At 58.1% G+C, this 18,220-nt stretch overlaps 1 protein-coding gene across 6 annotated transcripts in view; it reads right to left on the bottom strand.

Annotated features, from left to right (window-relative positions):
- SIK3 (SIK family kinase 3) overlaps nt 1–18,220 on the bottom strand; it is an 88,597-nt gene that overhangs the window by 54,448 nt on the left and 15,929 nt on the right. The window contains exon 1 of one of the 6 annotated variants that reach the window (XM_087778301.1): nt 15,190–17,096. The exons of 4 other annotated variants lie outside the window; for them this stretch is intronic. The gene's annotated coding sequence lies outside the window, so the exon portion shown is untranslated. Of the gene's footprint in view, nt 1–11,274; nt 11,296–15,189; nt 17,097–18,220 lie in introns of those variants that run through there. One more of the 6 variants, XM_087778302.1, reaches the window with a different exon arrangement.

Raw genomic sequence — 18,220 nt, 5'->3', positions numbered from 1 at the left:
CCTCTCCCCCCCCCCCGCCCCCCCCCCGAAATATTCCCAAACGTCTACAGGCTGAGCTTTAACAACTGATGAAGCATCTGAGCCGATTAAAGCCCAAATCACAGAAAGACTTCTCACGTCGCAGCGCAGCCCAGCAAAGATTTCTCCGGATCAGGTCATCGGCTGGCGAGGCAGAACCGTAACGGCTGTGCCAAAAGGACTTGCAGCACAACGCCAGCGTTGTCGTTCTGCTCAAAAGGGCCCGGTATTTGCGCGGACGCGGAGGCACCGACACGTAGGGTCTTAAATAACGAAGGCCGGTTTGCAGCCCCCGGGCGGCGCCAGGTGCGCACACCGCCGGCGGGGAGACCCAAGCGACGGCAAACGTTCGCGCCGGCAAAGCCGGCCTGCGGATCGGGCCCGGAGCCCGCGGCGAGGGGCGGACAGCCACGGCACCTCTGCGGCGGACTCGCTGACGGCTCAGGTCAACCGCGGCCTGCTCCGAACAGGCCTCGAAAGGCCGCAGTTTGCCTCTCAAAGATGTCTCCGTCAATAACACGCTTACTACGCGCCTGCAAAACCCGCTAACTTTAGTCTGCGGGTGGCTCAGAAAAGAACGGAAACGATCAAACCAATGCAAGACAAATTCTTAGCCCTAAAACGTCACAGTTTTTCACTGCGGTCGCCAGAATACAGAAGAAAGCAATTTTCTTCTCGAAACCATTGCCTCTACCGACTATCTCCGCTCCTTCAGTTAATTAAAAATCCCCCACTTAGCTGATTTAGGGAGGGCTAACGTTACTGCCAGGAAGATCCGTTCCACGCTCCCCTGGGCCTGAAAACAACCGTGGCTGCCTCCATCCCCGGCTGACACAAAAGAGCGTTTGCAGACTCCGCAAGGGTTCCAGAGCATCACCACCCCTCGCTCCCAGACTCTTAGGAAATGAAGTGGAAATTTTCAGGAAGAGAAGCCAAAAGCGAAACTGTGAGGGACGCAGCCTCCGACACGTTAACTCTCAACAACCAAGAAGAAAAACCCAATCCAAGCCCCGGATAGACCCATCCTCGCCCTGACCTTGCACGTGCTTTGCCGTAGAAGCAAACCCAACTGTGCCAGTGGTAGCACCGCAGATTTCGGGAAAGCTGCCCCCCGCCCCATCTCTTCCGCATTCTTTGCGCTGTCTCAGAAAGACGTTTACTAGATATATTAAAAAGTAGCGACCTTAAAACCTCAATCCGGTCACAGCAGATGCTCTGCTGGGAAGAGAGCGGGCAGCGCGGCGGTGCCGCCGCCCATTCACCGCCTGGCCGGGATCTCGCTCCCCCGTTGCCCTCGGTCGCCCTGCCCGGCGAGGGACCTTCTCGGGGACCCCGCTGAAAACGAGAGCCTCTAAGGGCACAACGGGAACAGCCGAGTCAAAGCCCAGCTCGTCCGATGTTTGCAAGCCGTTGATCTTCCCCGGACCCCTCCAAAGCCCCTGTCAGGTGGGAGAACGGCCGGCTGCCTCCACCCCTCTGCTTTCAGCAGAGTTTACAAAAGCACGGTTGGCAACTTGCGTTTGATCGTAAATCCTGGCTTAAAATAAAGCAACGCGCTGCAGGGGAAGATTAGGGGGAATACCTAAGTAAAATCAGAAATTTCCTCGCTCCTGACGAGCGAGCAGCTCAGAGCCTGCTGAGGACAAAACCACCCTGGCAGCTACTTCCACTAACAGTCCCCGGCGAGGTCGGACCACGGCACCGGCCTCCGGCAGCTCTCGGAAGCTTCCTCCTCCCCAAAAAACTCACAGAGATCAGCCTAAGGTTTAAACTTGTCTCATTAACAAAGCAAGCTTGACGGAAGATCTCCCGCAGCAGTAACTGCGTGCACGGACCAACTTTGTAAAGAATCGCCTTTCACTTTGGTACGGAACCGAATCGCAACGCCAGAGAAGCCTACTTCCAGCCAATAGCACCCGATTTCCCTCGCCGGTAGAAAGGGCTTAAACCCCCAGATAACGCACTCAGGAGCTGAAAACCTACTTCAAAGGCAAAACGCGACAGAGCAGGCACGGCACAGCACGGTCCGAGCAGAACGGCGCCCCGACGGACAACTGCCGTGCACCGAGACAAGGCTGCCGAAGCCACCCGGGGGAACCGGCTCGCACGGGGGCCGGCGTGCTTCGGCTCCTGCTCCTGCCTCTGCCAGGCGCTGATTGCCGCTTCATCGCGGAGGAAGGAGCCTCGGAGACGGAGGGCACCGCTGCAGATCTCCCGTCCTCGAGGACCCCGCAGCTGTACAACACACGATGCCTCCCCGCGCCGCTCGGGCAGCGAGCGAGAGCCCTCACGACGCACGTTTTCCCCTTCTGAAGGCGGATGAGCTGAGGAGTCCCGCCGACAGCTCAAGAAGCAGAGGAGGTAAGCATTCGCCTGCAGAGAGGCAAGAGCCCCGAGCAAGGGTTATCGTAAGGGAGAGAGCGGAGATTTTATTTCCAGCTTTACCGGCAAAGCGGGGACAGCCTCCTCACCCGCGCTCTGGTAAGAGAGAACCAAACCGTCACCGCAACCGGGAAGCCAGGGCTCGTGCTGCTCATTCACCTTCCCCTGCGAGCCGAAGCGTACCGCGCCTCTGAGGAGGGGGTGAGGACCGGGCAACTCCGGGGCTTCCCGCTGAACGCCCCAGCAACCCACCGCTTACCCAGCATCGCCCGCAGCCCTTAACCGCAGGCTGGCGGCAGCAGGCGGCGAAGGGCCGAAAGAATCACGAGCAGCCGCGGACGTCACGGCCGTACCGCCGCCGCTCCACCTGTGCCAATCGAACGCGTCACTCTAGTCCGGCAAGCCAGCAGCTTCGGCTCCAAAGCGGGAGAGACGGGCAGCGGCCGAGGGCTCAGGCGGCCGGAGAGTTTCGAGGGGGGTTTCTGCCCTCAGCACCAACGCCGTCCCCGCCCGCGTGACGAATAACCGTCGCTGCACCCCAGCTCTAAAACTTAAAGCGAGGGACTACGGAGTATTTTTGGAGCACGGAGACGCCGCTATTTTGAAAGCGGACTTGGGCGCCGTAGTACCGAAATTCTAATTGTGGCTGCTGCTTTGCTTTGCCACCGTAAATCCTGTTCTGAGGGAGTAAGACAGCCGCCAATACACGAGCGTAGGCGCCGCGCGACTGGGCTTCTGCAGGCACTTGGTGTGAAGAATAACGTTCTTAGAAGATTTAATTTCTAGGGAATGTTTAAATACTGAAGAGTAAACACCGAGTCAGAGCCGGGCACTAAATACAGGTAAACGCGGCCGGGGCACGTGGAAGCAAAGCCGCAGCCTGGAATTCACTCAATGCCTCTCCTTGTACACGTGAAATTCAGGGCCCGAGAGAGGACAAAGCCTCTTTCATACGTGCAGCAACTGCGAGAAAACAAAACCCAAACAAATAAAGCCAATCTACAGAGGCGTTTGGGGGTCTTAAAGCAAGTCTGTAACGCACGGCTTCGCGCGTCTGAATTTTCAGGATCCGAGCTTTTTCTGGCGTACAAAGCACGAGGGGCAGACGGCAAGTACCTACAGCTCAAGGAATCGTCGGGCAGAACAGCGATGCAGAAGAGAAGGCGGGGGGGGGTCGAGGATCGCTGCAAACGCCTAGGGAAGGACCGCGCGTCTTGGGGGGGGGCGACCCTGCGCGGCGAGGACCGGCCCCTTCCACGCGCGACGTTTCACAGCGCAAACGCAGGGCGGCTTTCCCATTGCGCTGCATTCCCTGCTTCCGACAGCGAACCGGTCAGTAGCGACGGCACCAGGAAGCGGACAACGCGTTTCGATTTTCCTTTCCGTAGACTGAAAATATTTGCTTTCACAAGAACAAACCGATCCAGCTCTTGAACTGGTTTTCCTACCCCAGATGCGACGGTACAGCACGATGCACGTAGAAGCGAGAGCGCCGTACGCTAAGGTCACTCTCCAGCTCCAACAGCCACAAAACGCAGAGGCGCCGTGCATTTTCCGCGAGCTCTCGCTGGCCGTACGCCGCACGGGGAACGGGCGCTTTCGGTCACCAAGCGCAGCGGGAGGAACCAACGCTCTGCTTGGCAGCACCCGGCGCCAACCAGAAGCGCCCGGCTGCCCCCCGCAGAACGCATCCTAGCGCCTGATGCCGTTCGTTAACGCCCTTACGCGGCGAAACCGCTCTTGCAAAACAAAGTCGGCCGGCCACGGCGAAAGCGGAAGGCGCGGCTGGAAGCCGGCGCAATCCCCGCGGCGTCAGAAAGACGGGCAAAGGGGGTTAGCTCAGCGCAGCCACCCGGCCGGGGCTTTCCCACCGACCGGCGCCCTCGGGCTGCCCGGCGGCGCGATGCCGGCGCGCCCCTGCCCTCGCTCCGTGTCCGAGCGAAGCTCCGGCCGCTCTCGGCCAAGGGATTTCTGCCTCCTCAGAAGGGGAAGGGGACCGCAGACGGTTCTCCGCAAGCTTGGCGGACGGTGTGGGAACCGATAGAGCCGGGGTGGGCAAGCTGGAGCCAGGAGAAGAGTTTTGGCTCCTAAGCCAGAAGCCTGAAAAATTGGAAGCGGCACTCCATTTGTTTAAATTACCTTCTGAAACCATGCTCCACACGTGGGAACGAACAGTCGCTCTGGTAGCCCTGAACACCACCAGGAGTAAACGGTTCCAGGATGCACATCTGCATTTACCCAAGATTAGACAGACAGGCTGCCAAGTCAAGATTTGATTTTCCTTACGAGACTTTTTTTTTTTTTTTTTTTTTTTTTAAAAGAACTCTTCACCGAAAATGGCAGCGCAGAAAGGTACTACGTATGGAACCGTACGTCCTGCCGCCTTCTGCGAGCAAGGCCCGCCGAACAAACGGAGCAGGCCCCGTCTGTCCCTCTCACAACGCCCCTCCGTAGCCCGCGGCACCCTGGAATCCGAGAGAAAAATAAAACCTCTCCCTCGCCAGCCCGCAGAAAGCGCGTTTTCAGGACTCCAGTTTCCCATTTTAAGCATCGTGCCCACATCGGCATTATTCCGAGGGCAAGGGAAAAAACGCTCTTGCGTTTAACCTGCGAAGCAGCAGGGCCTCCGCAGCCCTCGTACACGGCAGCTCCCGGGGAAAGGCGGCCAGCCTTCCCGCGCTCGCTTTCAGCGCTGCGGTGGAAGAGCAAGGAGCCGTTATCTTCTAGTTTGCACGCGTACCGGGGGATCCAGAAAGGGCAAATGCTCAGCATCGCGCCCCAGAACTTCGGCGTGAGCGACGTAAACCGCAGGACGGCCGTCTCCCGCAGCCGGGAACGTTACAGAAGACGCGGGCAAGCCTACGTGGCTACGGCTCAGCCAGCCGCCTTCCGGGGAGGAAACTTTTCCCATATAGGCCGCTTCTACCCAAGTCCTTTACTCATCGCGACGGCACTCGGAACGCAGTTTTTTCGTATTCCTGCGCAGCCCTAAAACACCACGAGATTCGAGTACGGATGCAAGGTTTGAAGCGATTACTTTCTTATCGTAAGCACGACTGGAGCCCCGGCTCGAGGGCAAGATCTCGGTTCCGGAGCGAGCCCGCCCCGTCCAGCGCCAGCAGTTTTTTCGCACGCTGTTGAGCTCTAACGCTTTAAAGCGCTCGTCCCCTTTGCGCTGTACAGTCGGAGGGGACCTCAGCGAGGAGCTCGCGCCGTACGGCTATCGAATGACCCGTCCAGTAAAAGCAGCTGCTTGCCTTCTAAACCTGGAAGATCACAAGACCGCCGCGTAAATGTCAAGCCCAGCAGCGCCCGCGGAACAGCCGCAAGCTCGCTTGGTGCTGGCTGGCCGACGTCAGGACACGATCGCCAAACAACGGCATTCGCGGCAAAGCCTGCACCGGATCCTGCTTATTTAAGCTCAGGTAACCTGAACGCAGGAGACGCCGTAAGGCCTGCAAATAATTAAGCACAGAGCGCCCAGCGCTACCTGGTCCGAGCAGCAATCGGGATCGTTGGGAGGCATCTCCTCCTGAAAAGGATTTCTGAAATTCTCCTTTGCCAGCGCTCCAACCAACCCGGAAAGCTTTAGCTCAATCACAAAAACCGCGAGAAAACACCGGGCCTGGTTTTAAGAAACGTGACTTCACGCGATTCGAGCGAGATCTGGTTTTATTTACGAGGCCGCATTCTACGGCTAAGCGGCCGCCTTCTGCGTCGAGTCTCTTAGTTTTGTAATTCCGCTTGTTCGACGATACGCGCGTCGGTCGAGGCATCTCCAAAACGCGCCGCTGTTTCTGAAGCGCCTGATGAAAAAAGGTAGGAAGCTGATTTAACGAGCGACTTACCGGCGTCGGGCAAGATACGTACGGCCGCCGTACAAGAAAGCGTGGAAAAAGCGTAGCAATCCAAACACAGCGCCTCGCTTATCCACACTTGATACCAACCTTTTGCCCAAATACCGATTACTTGGCCTCAGGTGGCTAATTTACACGTCAACGGCGTTCTTCCGCTCTTTAGCGTTGTTAACCTGGCACGCGCTAAAAGTCCGAGATGCCCGAAACGCTGTAACACCAGAGACAACGGTGGCGTTAAAGAAAACGAAAAGAAAAGAAATCTAGAGCTGCCCAGAGGTTCCGCAACACGCAATCCTTCCACGCGGCCGCGGAGCCGCCCACGAGCGCTCGGCGGCTCTCTGCTGGGCGCACGCCGAACCCATTGCCCAGGAGCCTCCCAAGACCCGCACAACCTGGGGAGCGATCACGCCGTAGATCCTTACGTAAGGCACGCTGACGCAAACACCGCCTCCCCTGACACACGGAGGGCGCGAGATGAGCGCGCCTGCAGGAGCTGCGGAGCGCGTTTCCCAGCTCCCTTATTCATTCGTTTGTACCACTTGTGATGACCTTGCTCTCCAGGGACGTACGTTACCAGAAGCAGATAAATGAGATTTCTATTAACTTGCAACGCAGCAGCAAGAAAATAAAGGCACCGTCTCGCGAGGCGGATTATTTTTTTTCTCCTCTTAAATGCAGGCGAGAGAAAGCTTCTTTACCGACTGCAAGGCCGGTAACGCTACCAACCATCGCTGCCCTCAGTGCGGGAGAGAGCTTGCGTTTCAGCTGCAACACCTCGTCTTGGGAAGAGAGAGGACGTCACCAGAAGCATCCAGGGCAGTGAAGAAGCCTCCAAGGCGACACGCCAGTCCTCCGCTAGTCCCCCCCCTCCGCCCCCCGACCTCCGCAAACCCCAACAAACCCGCGTCCACGCGGACTAGTTAATCTCTCCTCCCCTAGACGCGTCCAAGTAAATTTAAAACCGCACATCAAAACCCTAACCAGCTGAGGTCAAAAGACAGGGCTAAAATAGACCTCGGGCTCATTTCCGTTCAATCCCAGCACGGCTCAGCCCAGCAGCGGCGCGCAGGGAGACGTCAGCCGCCGGGGGAAAGAGGAGAAGACCGTCCGTGCCTAAAGACGACTTTTTACCCCGTTTCAGAGCGCGGAACGGGAGCACGCAGGCCGGGAAGCCGACCCGCTCTCGGCAGCCCCGTTCGCGCGCGCGCTCGCATCCGCCGCGCGGAGCCTCGCTTCCGCGCAGGCCAAGCGTGCGCCGGGGCCGCCGCTCCTGCAGCCGCCGCCGGCTTTCCAGGAAAACCTCCTTCGGCACGGGCGTCCTTCCCGAGCGTCTGCCGCACGGATGGAAGAGCACGCAAAGCGTAAGGGTATTTGAGACCGCGGTGTTCAGCAGAAATACAACTTCCCCTTCCTCACCGAGCCAACCGTGCTCGGCTTCCTTTCACAGGCCGAAGGTTTAGAAGCGTCAGCTTCAAGGGGTTACTCACGCTCTTAAAAGGCCAAGAGTATGAAAAGCGGCATCCGCCTTCCTTACCGAAGTCGCTCCGTCTCCACCGGGGCCAACGGGACTCGGGAGCAGCCGCGAAAATCTCGAAGAAACGTCCTCCCAAGCAAAGTTACCCGACCCTGCAGCACGCGGCCCGCCGCCGCCCCAGCCTCTAGTTCAGAGCGCGTAAACCAGCGCCGTTCGCCTAAGCTAACCGCTTTCGAACCAGGCAGCAAAAGCACCTGTGCTGCTCTCTCTCCACAAGCGAGCTTCGGTCGCGTGAGCTTGACTTGCTACGATTCAGGTACAAAATGAAAATGAGTTTCTGTTCTAGCAGGTACCGAAAATTCCTTAAACGCGACAGCTGCCTCAGGGAAAACAAGAACTTCGCCCTGCTCGTGGAACGTGGTAGGGCCTTAGAGAATAAGTAGCAGTGACATCTGAGATGACTCTGATGGGCTAGGGCCAGTACCTGCACCTTCCAAAGAAACCACAGGCCCGCTAGGGAGCGGGTCGCTCCCGTCAGCGAGGCTCCACAAAAACGCGTTTCTCGCAAGCTCCGGCTTCCACTCGTTAGGCGTCGCATCCCTCCTCTCGCACCCAGACGCAACCGTCAGGCTCGCGGGTCAAACTGTAAAACCTGACTATAAAGCAATTAGCCGCACCATCGCGTCAGACGAACGGCCTGCCTACGCCAGGGCGTTGCAAAAGCAAGACCCGTCGTTCCAGCGGGATTAACAACTTGGAAACGCTTAAAATGTGAAGTCGCGTTAAGAGGAGTTAAAGTCCAAACGGCACCGTTTCACATCCTAACGCGGGTGCATACGGCTCCAGGGTCAGCTGTCGGGAGCGACGCAGCCAGAGTTCACCTGCAACGGCCGCGGCGGCGCCTGGAGCCCGGGGAGGTAACGGAATTAAACGTCGCCAGAAGAGCGGAGCACGAGCGACGCTCGTCGCTGCGTACGCAACGCCCGCGGCAGGCTGGAAGTTCAAAACCACCGACGGGCACAGGCTAGTTAAAGCACTGCCAAGCTGAAATCATTTTCCAGCTTACCGTTCGGGAGCAAGGAGTTCACGGACCGCGGCTTACCAGCGCGCGGATCACGGCGGCAGGCGGCGACGGGTGCACGTAAAGACAACCGCCAACCAGACGGCGAGCTGGCATAGTGCTCCGTGAGCGGGAAGACGCAGCGGCTAGGAAGCAAGACGGGCAACTGGAAGAAGAAACGGTGTACATCGAGTGGAGTTTTACGACAACCGAGGAAGAAAGCCCCACGTTAGCAAGACCTGAGGAGCAGCCTGGAATTATCTCCCAGCAAGCCTTCCAGGACACAGTCCTCTCTCACGCTCAGGCCACCGCCACGCGGGCTCCGACCCGGGCAGCCGTAAGACCGAGCTGCGCCTGCTCGTACGGAACGCGCCCCGTTTCTGGGGAGCACGTTTTGCGGGCCGCAACGCTGCGCAAAGAACAGCTACCGGGGGACAAAACCAAGCTGCCGTAACGGTACTCGATGGCGGATTCGCACAGGCAGTCACGCAGAGTCTCGAGCACGGCCCCGCAGCCAAATGCAAAACCGGCCTGTGTGCTCGGCCCGTGGAAACCCAAGCAGAGAGCCGGCCGAAGAGCCGTCGGAGCAAAATGAACAGCAGCGCCTAAGACGAGGACCGAACGTCACAGCTTCTGCTCGGTCTCTCCGGTCGGGCTCTCCTCTCCTCCCTCCGCCACGTTCGTCTCGCTGCACTTGAGAACTCCTGCTCTCGCCCGTCCGAGGGGAAGCTGGCTAGCTGAAGGCAAACCGTTCTGCTTAGTCCCTCTGGGGAGAAGGAAAGAAAACAAGCTTTCCAGCGTCGCTGAAATGGAACGCGAGGGAACGAAGCGCGCTTGGTAGGGGGAGAAAAAGGGCAGCCTTACGCTCCAACCCGTTTGCACACAGCGCTCAGCTGCGGGAAACACCAACAGAGCGTTCGGCAACGCATCCGGGCTCGTGCTTTAGATCCCTGTTGCTCCGAGGACCTGAAGAGATGTTTTGGTTCATAGAGAAGTCGTGTTCATCGAATGAATCATTTGACAGGAACGTACAGTCATCCCAAAGCCGTGGAAAAAAAAAAAAATCGAGAGATTAAAACGTTCAATCTACGCATCCAGCATAAAAGGTCAGAGTAACGCTGCTTTAAAAAGCGGTACTCATCCCTGCTTCAGCTGCACATCGCTGCAGAGGCGCGGCGAAAGGAGGATGACCGGCGTCGGTACCGTACCGGCTGCGGCGCAAAGCAACCAGGTAGGAGTCATAAAAAGCAAGACCTAAACCACCTCCAACGCACGGAGTCTTTGTGCAGCAGGGCCACCTCCTAGTCACCGCCTCTCGAAGCGGACGGTATTTGAGGCAGGTTGTCAGCTCCCTCCCGCTCTTCCCGTGGCCGAAGACGCGCGTAGCACGGCGGCAGACTCGCGCGCTGCTGCAAGCGTTACAAGAAATTCCCTGCCTCGAAGAGCTGACGGAGGGTTCGTTGAAGCGCCGTAGCTGTTTACCCAAGGAGAAGAAAAGAAAACGGTGTAAGTCTCGGTGGAAAACAGCATAAACTCTGCGTTACGCACACCCTCCCCTAGGCTCCTGAAGCCACGGTCGAGAAGCGCGGATATACTGTTACGGATCGGAGATTTTGCAGCGGCTGCTTAAGGAAACGAATTTACAAAGATTAAGCACCACAGCGCTCCTACATACGGCCCGTTCTTTACTAGGGGTTACGGAACGAGTCCTTGGAGTTACCCGTTCCAACTCGACTTTACGATCCCGTCGCGTTTTACGACCTAAAGCGTAACAGCGCAGAAGCAGGCCACCTCCTCGCGCAGGCCCAGCTCTCCGCAGCGCCGTTCTGCAGGGAGTCTGGAAGGCAGGCGGCGAATTCACCCCAACGGGAGGCAAGCTGGATCCCTCCCGTGCCACGCACCCTCCTAAACCCCCCCCCCCGCCTCGATTGCACTCAGGTCTGTCGAAAAGCAACGCCGTGAAGAGAGCGTACGGATAGATCCGAAGATACTCTGATTCGTTAGTGAATGCCAGCAGACCTATTGCTGTAATTAGCCTCTAGCTCAGTCGCAAAATTTGCTCCTGAACAGCCTTTGAGCCAGCGGATCTGGTTAGATGAGGCTCCGGCCCTTCCTCTTTCGCGTGCGCCGACAGCCTTCTCGACAGCGTCTCCTGGTAAAACGTTCATCCCTCCGCCGACGGAGACGCCGCATCTCATCGAAACACCTTCCCTGCCCAACAGCCTGCCGGTGGTCTCGCCAAAGCCGGCGTCGCCCGGTAAACGCCCAGCTACGGCCTGTCTGCCGACGACCAGGGTCTCCCTCGGGAGAGGGCTCGCCACGAAGAGCGAGGACCGACCAGCCAGCCCCGGGGACCGACGGCTCTGCGCAAGAAAGCCTGCCGCGCCCCGGCGTCCACGCCGAGCCTACGTCTCGACGCGAGCCGAAAGAACGCTTCGGAAGCAAAGCTCGCGCGCCGCAAAGCCCCGCACGGGTTTCTTTACTGGGACGTATCCTAGCGCCGTCAGGGTAGCGCGTCCTTCTTCGCCCTAGCGCGCCTTCCCGACCGAGCGGGCTGCCCAGGCAGCCGAACGGAAAAGGTTCGCGAAGCTACCCAGCGCTTTTAAATAACTGCAGGTTGCTGCTGAATGCTCTTTATATCTTTTATCTAAGCCAAACGTTACAGGACGAGGCTTGTTTTACGCACCACCGCCCTTGTAGCTTCTTCTCCTGATAGCGAGCAAGCAGTTAGTTCTGTACACCTCGCTGAGGGATCGACTGGCCTGCCTTTTTCCCCCTTTTACAAACCAACGCCTGAAAAAATTAAGAGCTACTCTGGCTTCTGAGCTGTGCCTCCCCTTTTTGGCTTCTCTGCTAATACATGCATAGCGGAATTCCCACCCCCCCACCCCCCCCAGGATTCTGACAAACTTCTTGTGGTTTAAGCTTTGCTGGAAACCTTGCTAGTTTTTCGTACTACTCTCTCTTTCTCGTTAAGCAATTTAGATACTTAAGCAGTAAGTCAGAAGCGAAAGGAAGGTTCTTAATCACGCGATCTAAACAAAACTGGTGTCCTTCGTCACCTCGTAGCTCCTGATAACTACCTCCTCTTCTGGTACAAGTCGTCTAACACACTACGTTATCCCTACGCCTTCGGTTGTCCGGAGGCGGCCAAAGAAACAGGTCGTGCTTTCCTCGCAGAAGGCCGGCAGCGCTCCTGCGGCTGGTTAACGCTCGCAGTGGAGATGTATTAACTCCCTAAGCTATAGTAACTCAGCGGCTCGCCGTCACCTGCAAACAGCCAAGGTCCCCGTCCTAAAAAGGAGAGTCTAAAGAGACAGGTCAAGCACGGCAAGGCACAACGGCGGCGAAATGCAGTTAGCCGGCCCAGCACGCCCTCCGATTGCTCCTCAGAAACTCGCTGGCTTCTTGGCGAGACTGCAGCTCTAGACGCGCTTTATCCAGCGGTTCTCGACACAAAATACGTAAACAGTCCCTGGAGCACAGATGGGAACCGATGCCTATCCCCTCCCAGGGGAGTTCCCCCATCGCCAGGCTACAAAATCACGTTCTCTCTTGCTTTCGGCCTTTGATGATACAAATCTTGCGTTCCTTCCTACACAGTACCCCAGTTTCAACAGGAGGGAGGCAGAGCATCCCCTCCCTCGTTGGCCTGTAGCTTAGCGAGCAGGGCGCTCTCGGGAGCCGGAGTCAGGGCTGCCCCGCGGCTCAAGGAGATGGCTCATCTCTGGCATCGCAGTAAACGCGGTAAAAGCTCCCCGTCTGCCTTTCGCTCACCGACGGGGCGCCGCCGCTCGCCTGCGACGGACGACCTCGGGAGCCGCCGCCGAGCCGCCCGCGAGCTCCGCGGTGGAGGACGCGCCAAAAGCGGGCTCGGCCGCCCCGCGTGCAGATTCGCTCTTCCCGCGAGGGCAGGGTGCCGAAGGAAAGGGCCAAGCTGCTCAAGAGCAGAAGTAATGCCGTTTTTCTCCTCGTAGCAAATCAAAGCCACGCGACAGCGTTCTGCTTAAGGAGGCTTGGGAAAGGAGAGGAAACCCTTAAACGCCAGCTTTTAAATAAACAAACGAGACAAACCGGGTGCGTTGACAAGTACCGTCTTACGTGTGAAGGCTGAAGATGGCAGCCAAAATATTCGGAGCAGGATGAAACCCCGCCCGCCCCGCACCGCCAGTTAAACCTCTCCCCCATACAAGCGTCTCGACACGAACCGGAGATCTGCGTCCAGCAAGCACGCGGGTATCGCCCGAGTTTCTGCTGCCGAACTCCTCCCTCCTCCACACGTCCTGCAGCTCAATCGTTTGGCAAAAAGTCAGCTACTTCTCTATTTTTAAGGCAAGCGTCTAGCGGTCAGGGTTTCAAATAACTTCCGAGACGCTGACTTTGCTCTCTAAAAATCCTGGAAGCCAAAGAAACGCTTTCCCCTTCCCCCCCTCGCAGTTCACAACGCTCCTGCGCTCCGAGACCCTACGCAGCCGCTTTGCCGTTTCCCCCGGTGCCAGGAGCACGGCGGGAGGTTTCACCCGTTACCTTTTCGATCCAAGCCCGATGAACCCGGCGGTGCTGCCTCCGCAGCTTCAGCCCAGGCGCTAACCTGGGTTTTCAGAGCATCCCGCCCACGATCGCCCAAAACCGAGGTAACGACGCGGCGGCTTCGCAGGCTACAGGAGACCCCTTCAGCGGCCGACAGGTTTGGAACTGCTCGGGTCTCCACTCGCTTTGGAGAAAGCCGCTAACCCGAGAGTTAACTCTGCAGCGTGCCGTCAGCGCGCAAAGCGACCGCTAAGCGGATTTCCCCACGGCTGCCACTTCAACGAAATGACCTGCCGAGCTGGCCACCAGATTTCTCCATTCTATCAGGACGAGAGCTTTCTTCAGCACGTTTCCTTCAGTCTGGTTTAAGGGGGAGGAAACGGAGAGCACCCAAAACCAACGAGATGAACACACCGAAGAGCTCGGGGATTTAGGAGCTTACCAAACCATCGGTAGCTCTCCCTCTCAAAGTTTTCAAGCCCGGGGCTCCGCATTGAATGCGTTAAAGACCACAGAGGCCTAGCGGAACGTAAGTCGTTACCTCGCCACAAAGAGAAATGGCCGATCAACAGCAACCCAGCAGGCCCTCGCGTCCGGGTGGGATCAGAAGGAAGCCAGCAGATGCCCGGGCAGGTCCCTTCCGTCCCCCCGCTGCCGCGCCAGGGCAGCGCTGCCGGCCGACGCGTGAGGCCGGAACGGAGCCGCCTCGCCAACCGAATCCTCCTTCCCGGCCAGCCACGACGGCCGGGCTCCTCGGACGCGGCAGCTATACAGGCACGTCACTTCCCACCCAACAGCAGGTTCCTGGGATCACCTGAGGCCCTCTGGAAAAATCGAGCACAAGGCTCGTCGGCCTGGACACCTACCGCTACGGGCCGCTGCCTTTATTAAATATTTACCACTGCAACGAGCACCTTCCCGGCCGTCCCGCTGAATCACCTCCCTCGCGGCCGCCGCGCGGCCCCGATATCGGACGTGGCATTGCCGCCTCACGGGGATGACCGGCAAGTCGCCCGTTGACGCCTTCCTCAAAACAGGACGGGCCACGCGGAGCGAGAGCGGCGCAGGCGCGAGCAAGGTTGCCTCTTGTTGGAAATCAGCAGTTTGGACTCCGAGCTTCGGAAATTTCATTTACAGACCAGAAATTCACATCGCTTCCCGGGCCCGAACACTAACCAGCTTTGACAAGGCTGCCCTACAGCTCTCCTCACCTTCACGTTCTGTCCATAAGGAAAAAACCGCGTACACTTGAGCCAGAAGTCAAACCGTTACACTGAGCTTCTCTCACTCCAAGTATACTTAGAAGCTACACGCTCCAAACTGCTTCCACTTGCAACACACCTCCTCGACCCCGAATCTCTGCAAAACGTAACTCTCGCCGTTCGAGTCCTTTGAAACAGAAGCAAGTCTGACGCCGCACGAGGAATCTTGGCTCTTTCGGAGGAAGACGAAAACGAAGCCGTGCCGTAAGGACAGGTTAGCTTTACGCCCCAAAATACGTCAGTTTTGGAGGTTTGGAACTAATTCGGGTTTTAGCCTTTTCGCTACCATGCCTTAGCTACCAAACGCAGGGAAGGAAAGAAAGGGGATCACAAAGGAAACGGGTATTTTCTGCGTGAAGTTCATCTCAAGGAAGCGGTAACGCAAGACTTCGGTGCAGTCACTGGACCTTGCCGGCTGGCAACGTGAAAGGACAGAGACGATCAACAGCCCCCGCGGGGATCGAAGCGGCCCCAGCCCAGCAACCCTCTCCGACCGCCCCACGAGCTGCGGAACACGCTGCCGCGGCCGAGCCCGGCTCCTAGCTGCTACCCGCGCAAACAGCGGCCCGCCACCTCGGCCGCCGACCCACCCTCTGTGCTGCGTACCGTAAGGACTCGCCGGAGGAAGTACGTTCCGCAGACACGTGAAACGAAGGACAAGTTTTCCAAAACTACGTTAGCGGCCTCGGAATATTCCCCCGGTAACTTCTCATTAGACTTCTGACTTTTTTTGCTTTTTACCACATGCGGATCTAAGGTGCATCGCAGGTGCGCAAGGCAGCTTTGCCGAATGACAAAATTCCCACCTCGGTGAATTTATAAGCACGTATATCAGAGCTGCAGAGAGCAAGAGCTCACGGGAACTCGGGCTGCAATTCTCACTGAAATGAAATCTCAGGCTGAGCCTCTCCACGTGTCCTCTGGTCGCGGACGCAGCCCCGGACAGCCAGAAACCTTCCCAGGCTGAGAAGGAAGGGCCACGTGGGCAGTCTGACTCCAAAGGCCCTAGAGAGCATCCGTCACGGAGCCAGTGAATCAAAGGCTGACTTGTGTCCACGCCAACAAACAAGTTCCCTCTTACATTAGGCACCTTCTCCTAAGGAGTCACTCAAAAGCTGGCAGCGAACCGCCTCCTGGAACACAAACTGCTGACGCCTGAAGTTATCGTGGTGGTGGTTTGTCCTCACGCTAGCATCGCGGGAGCCCACGGCGTTCTGCGCTGCTCCACATCCCTTCCGCTCCGCCAGCCGGCGGCGACCGCGCAGCTGAAGATGCACGTGTAGAGCTGCTGTCTTTCCAAGCACGCTTCCCGGGGCTGAGCTGCCTCCGGCAGTTTGCTTTCCTTCATCCTCACGCACCTCAGAAACTCCAGAAAACTGGAAAAGTTAGGCGGGTCTTGCAATTCCCAGGTCACTTCCACCGTTCCCAGGCCTTCATCGCCGTGGTCTCTGTTAACCAACTCTTCCTCCCCTCTCCCTCGTGCTGCGCGGATCAGAAGCCGGTGCTGACCAGCCCGCAGCCCAGTTTTCACCTGCTTCAGGCCACAGCAGCAGCGGAGCTTGAATTCTGCTTCAAAAAAAAAAAATCAGATCGAAACCCAAGCTCTGCCACAGCCTCGTGCTGCAACTTCCCGTCGTCCTTCAGCGTTTGCTCTCTCCAGGGAAGACAGATCGGTTGCCAACCAAGAACCGCGCTCCGGGATTAGCCAATGTTTGTGAAGTGCTTTAAAGATTACGAGCGTCACCTACGTGCTAAATATTTCTCCGGCGCTATCAGCCTCAAGAGCAAGCGAGTACCTTGTACCTGCTCCTGCTGATCTCGAGCTGGTTGCCAAAGGCGTCAGCCAACCTGCCTTCCAGCCGCTGCCTTCGCCGCTCATTCGAGGGGCGTTTTCAGGCGCGTCGCAGGAGAGGGCGGAATCGGGGAACTTCTTACGCCGCAACTTCTAAAAACTACCGGCAGAGCGATGACGGCATCACCACCAGAAGGGGCTCAGGGATTCATTTTTTCAAAGCATTCTCATACGCGTGCACGAGACTGGAATGCTTTGGAACGAAGCCCAACCGTGCGAAGAGAGGCCCTCGCCGCCGTCCACCCGGACGGCACCGGCTCGGCGAGGTTATGAAAAGGTACGTTGTGCGCATCAGCTTGACGGGAGCTAAACGGATCCCAAAGCCCTTCGTTCCCCAAGAAGCTTTTTGCGACGCTCTCGCAGCACCTGGATTACGAAACCAAGACGCGCGTCCGAGCACACGGGACGGCATCGCTCACGCCGTTCGTGCCGTACGGCCCGCCTTACGGCACGCGCAGACCGAACAGCAAGGACGTGCTTGTTGTCGTTCCTGTCTTCCTCTGGTTCCCACACCACCCGAATTTCTCTTCCAGCTGGGACGCAGGCAGAGCCTGTCTGTGTCAAGACCTTCCCGCTGTCGCCAGTATCACGCACAGAGCCAAGCTACAGATGTTCAGCTTGAGATCTCGGTGTTTCCCATTCACTCACCTCTCGTCACCCGTATTCCATCCATCCCCCAAGGACTTACGCTGCATACAGGTTGAGAAATACGTAAAATACGCAGAGCTCCATCTTCCCTTCAGCCCGTGGGTTTGAACCTGCAGAATCCACCAGCTATCATCGAGTAGTCAGAAAACGGGACATTCAGTTGCAAGACTTTACTCCGCGCTGGAGAGAGAAGAAAAACCAAGCTGGAAACCCCTCGCTTGATAAACAACGGCCACTCTGAAAGCATGGTCAATGGGACGCTGTTGCGCTAAACCGCGTACGCGTTTGGCTCACAGTGTGCCCACAACGAGGGAAATGAACTCCAGGGAAGGATTCCCGTAACATGAGCGAAAGGGGAACGTCACCCGAAAGGGATGCTGCATCGCGGAGCGGTGGTTTTTACCGCGGCGGCCCAGCCTGCGCCCAGACGCGCTCGCTCCGGCTTTCAAGCGCCTTTTTTCTCGGCCAAAGGCAGAACGGGCCCTTGCTCGGGGGCCGCGAGCATCTGGACCCGAGGGTGCCGAGGGCCAGGCGGCCACCAGCTCCCGGGCTCTGCTGCCGGGGCCAGAGCAGCAGGACCTCGCCAGCGAGAGCCTATTCGCACCTTTGCGTCGGAGCAGGGCAGAACGCTCTCCCCCTTCCCGGCCTCTCACCCGCTGTACAACCTCCCACCGGCCAGGTAAGCCGCGGGCAGGGCCGGCGGCGCGCGACCAGCGAGGCGGCTGCAGCCCGCTTGACCTTGAGCTTTCGGAGCGGCTGTAGGCAGCCCCGTGCTCGGCCTGCACCTGCCCTAACGCTGTGTCTGCCCTCCGACTGCCGAGGCGGAACGCTCCGATAGCCAGAGACACGAACGCACAAAGCCCAAGGACAGAGGAGCCTGTTACGAAGAAAAACATTATCCGAAGCCAAAACAGCGTCACCGCCACGCTTTCTGCTGGGCGGCGGAGCAGAGGACAGGCGGCTTGTTAACGCTTACTCACTCAACACAGAAACAACAGCAAGGGAACCAAAAAAAAAAGCAGCGGTCGTCAGTGGGACAGTTTCTCTGCAGCCCGGGAGGGCATTTTGGGGAGGAATCCCATAAAAGACGACAGGGTAGGGCCACGGCAGGAGGCAGAGCACAGCTGGGACGACCGT

Source organism: Nipponia nippon, unplaced genomic scaffold (assembly GCF_047370975.1).
Source record: "Nipponia nippon isolate SJK-2023a ecotype South Korea unplaced genomic scaffold, ASM4737097v1 scaffold_43, whole genome shotgun sequence".
NCBI lineage: Eukaryota > Metazoa > Chordata > Aves > Pelecaniformes > Threskiornithidae > Nipponia > Nipponia nippon.
This window is presented reverse-complemented; position numbering and strand designations above follow the sequence as displayed.